Source organism: Pseudochaenichthys georgianus, chromosome 1, assembly GCF_902827115.2.
Source record: "Pseudochaenichthys georgianus chromosome 1, fPseGeo1.2, whole genome shotgun sequence".
In the NCBI taxonomy this organism is placed as follows: Eukaryota; Metazoa; Chordata; class Actinopteri; order Perciformes; family Channichthyidae; genus Pseudochaenichthys; species Pseudochaenichthys georgianus.
In genome coordinates, this window is record NC_047503.1 from 49,308,151 (window position 1) to 49,319,465 (window position 11,315).

The following is an 11,315-nucleotide window of genomic DNA, read 5'->3' on the forward strand; positions in this document are numbered from 1 at the left end:
CCATCTCTAGTCCCTCCTCTAGTCACTTCTCGAGTTACCTCCTCTAGTCCCTCCTTTAGTCCCTCCTTTAGTCCCTCTTCTCGTCCCTCTTCTCGTCCCTCCTCTAGTTCCCCTCGCGAGTCCCCTCTCGACTTCCCTTCTCTAGTCCCTTCTCTAGTCCCTCCTCTAGTTCCCCTCTCGAGTCTCCTCTCGAGTCTCCTCTCGAGTCCCCTCTCGAGTCCCCTCTCGAGTTCCCCCTTAGTTCCCCTCTCGAGTCTCCTCTCGAGTCTCCTATCGAGTCCCCTCTCGAGTTCCCCCTTGGTTCCCCTCTCGAGTCTCCTCTCGAGTCTCCTCTCGGGTCCCTACTCCGGGTCCTGTCCCGTTGGGGGCTCCGTCGACTACTCCTCTGCCGGAGGTCCTGCCAATCGTATGTCTGTCCCGTTGGAGGCCCCGCCGACTACTCTCCTGCCGGGGGTCCTGCCAACCCTTTGTCCTGTCCCGTTGGAGGTCCCGCCGTCCACTCCCCTGCCGGGGGGCCTGCCAGCTCCTTCTCCTTTCTCGTTGGAGGTCCCGCCGTCCACTCCCCTGCCGGGGGTCCCACCAACCCCAGGTCCGGTCTCGTTGGAGGTCCCGCCGTCCACTCCCCTGCCGGGGGTCCCGCCAACCCCAGGTCCGGTCTCGTTGGATGTCCCGCCGTCTACTCCCCTGCCGGGGGTCCTGCCAACCCTATGTCCTGTCCCGTTGGAGGTCCCGCAGACTACTCTTCTGCCGGGGGTCCTGCCAACCCTGTGTCCTGTGTCGTTGGAGGTCCCGCCATCTACTCCTCTGCCGGGGGTCCTGCCAACCCTATATCCCGTGCCGTTGGAGGTTCTACCGGGGGCCCTGCCAGCCCCATGTCCATCACTTGTCTCGCCGGGGTTCCTGCCAACTCCTGGTCCACTTCCGTGGGGGATCCTGCCGAAGCCTGTCCGACCGGCTCCGGTTTCTGTCCGGCCGACACCGGGTCCTGCCCGGTCTCCGGAGCTGTCCCATCAGCGCTTTCCTGCCCGGCCTCCGGTTCCTGCCCGGCCTCCGGAGCTGTCCGGTCTTCGCCCTCGAGCCCGGCCCTCTGAGAGCCGGAGTCTTCACCCTCAATCCTGGTCCCCTGAGAGTCACGGCCTTCGCCCTCGAGCCCGGCCCCCTGACTTTCCCGGCCGCGGTGGCCTTCGCCCCTCCATAACCCCCACCTTGGACTCTGTCTTGCCCCCGGGCCGTCCGCCCGAGTCCACCTTCTCGGCTTCTACCTTACCCCCGGGCCGTCCGCCCGAGACCCGTTCCTGGTCCTCTGCCTTGCCCCCGTGTCGTCCGCCCGAATCCCCCTTTTTGGACTCTGCCTTACCCCCGGGCCGTCCGCCCGAGACCCCTTCCTGGTCCTCTGCCGTGCCCCTGGGCGGTCAGTTCAGTCCCGTCCTCCAGACCCCCTCCACCCACCCTGGTGGCCCTAGTTTTGCGTCCCTCCTCCGGACCCCCTCCACCCACCCTGCTTGAGGTTTTGGACTTTTGTGGGGGGTTTTTTTTCTTGAGGGGGGGGTTCTGTCAGGATTCTCATGTTTTGTCACGTTTGTAGTTTTGTATGTCTGGTTATGGGTATTTTCCTCCTTGTATATTGTCTGGTCCTTTTCCCTGTGTTTTTCCTCCCGTCGTTAGTTCCCTGGTGTGTCTAGTTGTCTGATTGTTTTCACCTGTCACTCCTTGTGTGTCTCCTGTGCTCATCAGTGTTGGCCCCACCCCTGATTGTTCCCACCTGTGTCTAGTTACCCTGTGTTTAAATTCCACTGTCTCCCAGTGTTCAATGTCGGTTCGTCTTGTGATTTGGCTTGTCCTCGGTGAGTGTTCTGTTCTGCCTGTATGTATGTATGTATGTATGTATATATATATATATATATATATATATATATATATATATATATATAGCCTTGAAATAAAGGAATTATTTTCACTTTAATCTGCATTTGGGTCCTACCTGCTTCCTTCGCTCCACCGTAACAATTACTTTGAATTCTATGTAAAAACACATAAAATACACATAATTTTACTGCATGTAAAATGAAGGCAACTGTCTTTTTTTTGTTGCAGTAAAACCTTATATTTAATGTAACTAAATGTAAAACAACAACAAAATAACTGTATTCTGTACTGTTGTAGAATAAAAAGAAATCTTATTATAAAACATCTCTTAAATGTTAAATAAATGTATGCATCTTCACAAAAAATGTAATATATTGCAGAAATACCCAAAAATGATTTTGTGTAAATAAAGTAGCTTTCATAGTAGGCTATATTAAAATAGTTAACTGTAAAATAAATAAAAAATGTATGTAAAAAGCTACGCCACTTGAAATGGAATCCAGCCATACAATGGCAGACAAGACAAGCAGGATTGGAATGAGTCCACAACACTCCTGATTGGTTGATATAAACGTCATCGAAAAAACCTGCCAATGAGAACTATCCGCGCCTTTCAATCCAATTTGAAACTTCCACGTCAGTTTGAGCGGCTCTCCTGTGGAGTTACAGGTGTCTGTATATCTGCTCACGAGTTTATGGACTAATATCGGGATAGTTTTACATCTACACGTTAAATATGGGCATCGGGACGTCAACAGAGAACAGAAGACTTGAAATCTGGTGAGTCCTGCAACTTTAATGGAGTTAAACTAAAATGTATTTAGATAATCCTTAGTTTGTGAATGTTTAATTCTGTATTTAAGGTTACGTTTCTTCTTCTAGTTCAGTGAGTTTTGAGTGATGAGACATATATTTTAAGGGAATCTGTGGAATCTCAGCTTTCATATGATACGTTTGTGCAGATAGCATGAAGTAAAAAAGATCGCTTTTGCCAGTTATGTGCTAAAGTAGCGTTAGCCCCGTTAGCTGTTAGACTTGTGTTTCGTTTAGTTAAAAATTGTTAATATCGTCAGTTAGCTGAGTTTCATTAATAGGTTGTTACATTTTAAGAAGTCCTGAGATGCTGTTTCTTGCAAGATGTCCCACCGGCGGGACAATCGGTGGCTGCTAACGTTAGCTTACAGCTTATTGCAGTGCTGCCGCCACCCTCTCGTCTCCAACGCGGGACGATTATACATAAACGTGCAGCAGGGTGTCACAGTGTTGTCGCCAATCTTATTGTAAAGTTTCACAGCTTTTGTACTGCGGAATCCAGTTTGTTAATGTTCAGTAGCCAACAGCTATCATAGCATAAACTGCTAACCACTAACGTTTGGCTAACTTGCTAGTTAGCTCTGCTACAATGCAGACTCTATGCATTACATAATGGAGATCACAGGATGGTAAATAATGCAATGTTTAACTATTGCTTACTGCACATATTTTATATTCTATAATTTATTGCATTCTATTTCGATGTAAAATACTGCTTTATTTTATTGCTATCTTACTATTTTTATTACAGTGTTCTTAATATAGTTTGCTATCTGTGTACTTTTTTTTTATTTAATTTTTTTATTTGTATGTATGCACCACGACACCTAGTCAAATTCCTTGTACGTGTGAACCTACCTGGCAATAAACCCGTTACTGATTCTGATCTGTTTGTCCTCTAGGTTGCACTGCCACGTCTACAGCAGCGCAGAATGGACAGAGGAAACATGATTGGGCCTCAAGTTTTTTGCAGCCAACATACATTATCCTACAACTTGGGATAGGAGGGTGAGTGAACAAGCTATCCATTGGTTGGAACCTACCATTGTTAGACATACTAAATCCTGCACACTGCTCCTTCACATTGACGATGTGAACATATGTCGCCATTTTGTAAATCTTGTTATTTTCTGCAAACTACTTATTAGCTTAAGTTTAGGGAATGAGGTGTGACGGATGGTGATTCAGAACAGAATTATGCTCTTTGTGAGCCATATAATACCGACTACTGAGTTTGAATCCAACTCCTATAATGCATTTTATGTCTCTTTTCTGCCCTTGTTTCATGTCTCTCTGTAATCCCCTGTTGAAGAATAAAGCATGAACTTAATCTAACAAAAAAGTTTAGGTTGGAATCAGCTGACGGTGAAGCTATAAGAAATAAACCAAAAAAAGACAACCTAATTGGTGAGCTTTAGAGGTGCTCGGGTGCAAATGTTATTACCTGGATAGAGCCAGGCTAGCTGTTTGCTCCTCTTTCCAGTCCAGTCTTTTAGCAAACTGGCTGCTGACTGTAGCTTGTGTTACTGTACAGAGTGAGAGTGATTTTCTTATTATAACAGAAGTTGTATGGGATACACACACTCTCTCTTCCTCACGCTTATTTTTGTAATCTTGTCTGTCAGCTGCTGCTCGGCAGTTCGACCGCAAGCTGACCCACAATGGCTTCAGTGAAACTGTGAAGAAGTGGCTTCGTTATGCTCCAGAGCGCGAGGGAGGCATCCCAAGGAACACAAGTGAAATGAACACAAGTTAAACAAGCGCAAGTCTAACTTAGTGTACCCCACCACACTCTGTGTTTTCCTTGTGCATACAGTACAAAGGTTACCGCCTCATAGACAATACTGTTCTTTCATGGAACATAGACTGTTGTTCTTACTGTCTTCATGGAAGACTTGAAGCTTCAGGCTGTTCTTGTTTGGAGTTGCACCAATGGTTCTTACACACCCTCTTTTTTATGGGGGTATCTTGTGTCACTGTATATTTGCACATGCGATGTGTCCTCTGCATTTATTCCACAGCATTTGGGGAGCAATAACGGGTCTTGCTCAGGGACGCATTGCTGCCTGTTTTCAAAAAATAAATTTGAATATTAAAATCATGTTTTCTGTCATTTTTAGTTTGATTTCACACATTTTGGGAAATATGGTAATTCAAGGTAATTTTGAACAAGCTAATACAACCGTCTGCCAACAATACATGGTGAAGTGTGTGTTTACAAGTTTGGACCACTTCATTTAGTACAGTATTGATGTTGCACTTGTGAATGGTCTGTTAAGATGTAGACCTATACGCAGAAAACTCACTGGTGAAAAACATTCACTTTCTTAATGTGTTACAGTATGCTTAGAAAAGTTGAATATTTGAAAGTAAGTTTTACATTTAGATGATGGTTGAATCAATGTTGATTCCTAACACTGATTCAATATAAAATCAACTAAAATGTATATGTAGATTCCCATTTGGATGATGGTTGAATCAATGTTGATTCCTAACACTGATTCAATGTCAAATCAACCAAAAATGTGCGTGTAGATTCCTATTTAGATGATGGTTGAATCAATGTTGATTATATGTCAGTTATGGTTGAAAGTCCAACGTTTATTCAACATTAAAACAATTTGCGCTTTCTGTTTAATTTCAATGTCCGGGTTTCAACATGGATTCAATATTTCTGCCTAAACATATTTCAACATTGATTCAATCATATTTTGCTATCTGGGAAGGAAAAGGACACATTAAGGGATGAAAGGTGAAGGGATGAAGGGATGAATGGTTATGGGGATGAAGGATTGAGGGATAAAGCGTCAGGGTGATGGAAGAGAAAGGGAGGGTGGTTTTTAAAATATGACTATTAGCATTTTTCCAAATGCAAATCATTTAAATTGATTCTCAGTTGAAGACTCTGTCTGTGGATCTTCGTATCAGAAACATCCCAGATCCTTATGAACACTGTGGCTCCTTTCCTTCCTAGTGACACATCACCACATGGGGACACTATGGGAGATAAACAAAAGCAACACTTATTAGATTTGTGTTTGTATTGCTAGCTAATAATGAAACATGATATACCGCTAACTGAAACAGAAAACCTGAAATCTAGAGATCTTTGAAGGTGATCTTTTCCAAACACTCGTCCGATGGTCCTTCACTTGTTGTAGAGCTGGCTGTTGATTTATTCTGATTGTAATCTGACACAGTAACATCTAACAAGGTCTTCTACTAGTGAGCTTATGTTTCATGGTGTGAACATCTAAACTGTACATGGAGTGAAAGGTGATGTTTCTGGCTCTCTGTTTTAAACAGACTTGATTGGCTCTGTCAGCCAGGACAGCTATTAACCAAGACACTGACGAGGACTCTTACAAGTTATTTATTATGTGGAATCAAAAAAACAATTTGACTAGACTTCTGTAATATCAACAACTCTGCATGTAACACATAAGCATGTACACATAGTTGAAGCAGTAATATAGAGCACCTGACCACCGGCTGGTCTTAACGATGAATCATGTTTGACACCTCGACATGATTCACTTCAAGCTTCCAGCAGCTCATTCTCTAAACCTACAAGCTGCTGACTCCTATCTGCTGCTGCTGCTGCTGAACACTGACTATAAAATATTTAAGAGTTGAACGTGAATATATCCACTTCGCACACATCCTGCACAGCCTCGCTCTCCTCAGGGACATTTCAACGTCCTTCTTCTTTGTTTCCATCAGGTGAGCATCTGAAGAGAATCAGAGAGACTTTGTGTAAAGTTACAGCTGGAACTGTGACTCTACATGTGGAGTGGGCCTGTTTGATCTGATGCAGGAGGCTCTAACCTGAGTGGACTTCCCACCATGTCTCCCTGCTCCTCTGTGTCTTCTGTCTGTGCTGCAGTGTGTGAGTCGTTCTCATACTCAGGGATAGAGTCCAACTGATGAAGAGAGAGAAGACGACATCAGACCCTCATTTATGAAACCTGCATATACTTTAAGAGTTTATAAAACATTTTTCATATTTTAAAGTTGATCCCAATTATGTATTGGCTAAATTCATTACTGGTTTCAACTCAGGACGTTGTCTTTGATCACAAGTTCTCTTCACATTGCATTTATGAGCCACAGTATAGCTTTGAGGAAGGGGAAGTGTTGTCAGTAGGTCCGCTCTCTCTCACCTCTATCTCTTCAGGTGCTTCAGTGGTGGAGCGCAGAGCTTTCTTCTTCCTGGATTAAGGGCAACAACAAATACATCTTTCATTTCCTAACAGTAAACTAGAAGATGTTGGAAGGATGTGTGAAGTGATGAACTGATATGGTTGTACCTCGTCCACAGACTCAGGAGAAACACAGGAATCAGCATCAAGACCCCCAGAGTCGTAGCTGATGATATTCACTATCATTGGTGAACTCCCTAGAAACATGAACACATGTGTGATACTTCTAACGATAGATTGATGAATCACATTGTCAGTCTGATCCACCTCTGACACCATGGAGGTTCCTCCCTGAACACTGACATGTAGAATATGCTTGGGTTGCTTCAGATTACTAAGTGAATCAGTTCTGGTGAATGTAGAGAACTTACCTGTTCCAACACTCTGATGAAAGGTGGAGTTGCTACGTCCTAACTTGTTCTGGGCTCCACAGGAATAACTCCCACTGTGTTCAGCTCTGAAGTCAGTGATGATGAAGATCTGTCCTGAAGCTTCTGGAGAGTCTTCATCCTCCGTGTACCAGGTGTAGCTAGCTGCTGGGTTAGCATCACTGCTACAGGTCAGAGTCACTAAACTGCCCTCCTCTCTCTCAGCAGAGGAACTCACTGACACAGAGGGAGGCTTTGGAGAGTCTGGATGAGAAGTGTTTAAAGTTATTAACATGGAAGGGTAGATATAATGGCAACTTGCAAATATCCAGAGACACGAAGTAGGAACCCAACACAATGCAACACATTTTAAAGCTTGGAGCATCTGGAGGAGATAACATGGACACATTTCACATCTAATTCGACGGTGGCAGATGTTTTAATGAACAATAGTTTAATAACCTTATAACATCCTTTATCAGACATCTAAACACTTTGAGGGAAAGTGTTAATCTTTATGGCATGGAAGAAGTTTCCTTCATAATTCTCCTTTGTTCTTCTTTCTAGTAGCATCCCTCGGAGCTAGAGTATATGTTACCTATTTTAAAATCAGACAGAAAACATGGAGCTCTGGTTCAGTGTCTTTGGACACTGCCATCTGGTGGAGACCTCTGGTGGGTAAATAGATACATGAGTGCATTGATGATATATGTTATACTGTATGTTAATGTTATTATGTTAGTGGAAGACTTTGAGTAAACTCACACACTGAAGGAGAGGGGAAGTCCTCATGTCCCTTCAGAGCACAGGAATAACTGTCTGCTGAATCATATCTGAAGTCTGCATAAGGAGATGTGTCTTCCTTCACTTCCTGTCCGTTCTTAGACCAGATGTAGGAAGTATGACCAGGTGGACAACTGCTGAGACACTGAAGGAGAGTAGACGATCCTGATCTGCTCACCTGCACCTGGAGATCTGAATAAAGCTAGAATTAACAAAACTGTCATGTTCATACATGAATATAAATCAAAACATTCACACTATTTGTAAGAAGTTATTGTTATAAACCCAGTGAGAATGTTACCTGTGACAGACAGAGATAACGCCAGTATGTATCTTGGTTTGTTTTGATCCTGAACTTGTACGCAGTTGAGTCTCTCTCTCTCAGGTTTCTGAGTCTCAGAGTGCAGGTGGTGTTTCCACAGAGATACTCAACACGACCTGCGTACTCTGAGTCTGTTTTCAGATCTACAAATTCACCATCTTTCTTCTCAATGAACCAGAACGTTTTCTCCACTGTGTTAACACCGCCTTTCCATCTAGATGGGTATGTGTAGCTGCAGCTCATCTCCACTGTTGATCCTTTCACTGCACAGACCTCAGGAGAAGAGTAAGTCACTCCCCAGCCAGGCTCACCCTGACCCGCTGAAACACAGAGCACATCAGAAACTAGAATCAAAGTTAATCTATACATTGTTGAGGAAATTCCTGAACTGTACTTTCAACAAAGAATGTAAAAATAAACATGTTGCAGACTTTACTGGATCGAGCAGAAACACACATGTGGATTCCTTCTTAGGCACTTTAAAGCCAAGGAGACTCTTTGACTTTGTTGTTTCTTAATCAAAGCAGGTAGAACAGAAGTCTACGCAGAAAGGGTTCAGTTTGACACTACATTCGAAAATGCTTTCATATAAATCAGGGGTGTCAAACTCAAGGCCCGGGGGCCAAATCCGGCCCGCGACTTCATTTGATGTGGCCCGCGAGAGCTTGCAAAGAATATAATACGTTCTTATCCAGTTACACGAAGAGAGAATTATTTGCCATGGACTTCTGCTTTCAGACGTAGTTAATTACTAAGTTATTACCCTATCCGATAATAATCCAATGCAGAGGCAATAATGTAATATAATACATCATTTTGTATATATTATATATTTATATATGTATATTTATATGGTTACAACCGGCCCTTTGAGTGCAACCATAATGCTAATGTGGCCCGCGATGAATTTGAGTTTGACACCCCTGATATAAATGAACAGTGAATGATTAGCAGTCACATTAACGAGAACAGTGGGTGGTTCTCGTTCCAGCCCCCTCTCTGTCCGCTCTGTGGTCGGGGTGCAGCTGAGTGTGAACTATAACTATGAAAGCAGAGCACTGAGGTGTGAGCAGCTTCTGTCTGATGCAGATAAGAAAAAGAAGACGACTGCTGTAACTCAGGGCGTGGAAATATAACACTGAGATCAGAGAGGAGAGAAGGAACTAGAAGGGTTTGGGGCAGACGTATGATCGATAAGAGTTCAGTCAATATGTTAAGACTTAGAATAAGAATATCTCTCTAAATCACTTCAACTTAATAAAAACAGAGCTGGAGATTCTTTAAGTCGTCTTAAGAAAAAAACAAAGCAAAGTGTTTTCACAGAGAGAGGATGGAGCAGTTATGCAGACACTATACTCTCATGTTAACGCTTGTAAAGGGGATAAGCAAACTGATATTCTATGCAGATGACTCGAGCAAAGGACAGAGGCAACGCACGACAAGAACATCCATCAAACAAACTAGTAACGTCTTTGAGTTTCAACAATTCTACACACAAATACATTTAAAATGTTTCTGCTAGGTTTGCCATTTACACAAATCCATCCCACTTATTCCCACATGTGACCTGGTTTTACAAGTCCCACATTTTCCCAGAATCCCCTCTGTTCCTGTGATGAATGTAAGTGTAGCTGTACAGTACCTGGCACAGAGAGCAGGAAGACGACTAATCCACTCGCTGCTGCAGTGAGACTCATAGCTGCTCCTCTCATCTCTGTGAGACTATAACACATGTCAGATTAAATCATGTTCACAGGAGGTATACAGAATCAATACATCAATAAACTGTTTCTACTCACAGTGAAGGAGGAACGACGTGTTCAAAGATAACTTTCCTCTGTCGTCAATGAGCAGCAGACGGATATCAGGCTGTTAAGAGCTTTCCTTCCTCTTTAGATTATTAGTATGCATGATGAGCCAAATGCCAGTTAACACCCATCACACAATAAAGTCATGTTTTTTAACAGAATATCAACTTTTCTTAAAAAAGAAAACTATGGTTAAAGACCTGTTTTGCTGCTTATATTCTACTGACTGCTTATATTCTACTGACTGCTTTTATTCTACTGACTGCTTATATTCTACTGACTGCTTATATTCTACTGACTGCTGCTTATATTCTACTGACTGCTTTTATTCTACTGACTGCTTTTATTCTACTGACTGCTTATATTCTACTGACTGCTTTTATTCTACTGACTGCTTATATTCTACTGACTGCTTTTATTCTACTGACTGCTTATATTCTACTGACTGCTTTTATTCTACTGACTGCTTATATTCTACTGACTGCTTTTATTCTACTGACTGCTCATATTCTACTGACTGCTTATATTCTACTGACTGCTTATATTCTACTGACTGCTTTATATTCTACTGACTGCTTATATTCTACTGACTGCTTATATTCTACTGACTGCTTATATTACTACTGACTGCTTATATACTACTGACTGCTTATATTCTACTGACTGACTGCTTATATTCTACTGACTGCTTTTATTCTACTGACTGCTTATATTCTACTGACTGACTGCTTATATTCTACTGACTGCTTTATATTCTACTGACTGCTGCTTATATTCTACTGACTGCTTTTATTCTACTGACTGACTGCTTATATTCTACTGACTGCTTTTATTCTACTGACTGCTTATATTCTACTGACTGCTTTTATTCTACTGACTGCTTATATTCTACTGACTGCTTATATTCTACTGACTGCTTTTATTCTACTGACTGCTTATATTCTACTGACTGCTGCTTATATTCTACTGACTGACTGCTTATATTCTACTGACTGCTTATATTCTACTGACTGACTGCTTATATTCTACTGACTGCTTATATTCTACTGACTGCTTATATTCTACTGACTGCTTATATTCTACTGACTGCTTATATTCTACTGACTGCTTATATTCTACTGACTGCTGCTTATATTCTACTGACTGCTTATAT

At 42.7% G+C, this 11,315-nt stretch overlaps 1 long non-coding RNA gene across 1 annotated transcript; it reads right to left on the bottom strand.

Annotated features, from left to right (window-relative positions):
- Window positions 1-6,166: 6,166 nt before the first annotated feature.
- LOC117451849 (uncharacterized) lies at window positions 6,167-6,893 on the bottom strand. The gene is made up of 3 exons (XR_004552729.2): window positions 6,843-6,893; window positions 6,508-6,602; window positions 6,167-6,410 (listed from the first exon to the last, which is right to left on the bottom strand). It is a non-coding gene; the product is annotated as an uncharacterized lncRNA (long non-coding RNA).
- Between the last annotated feature and the right edge of the window lie 4,422 nt (window positions 6,894-11,315).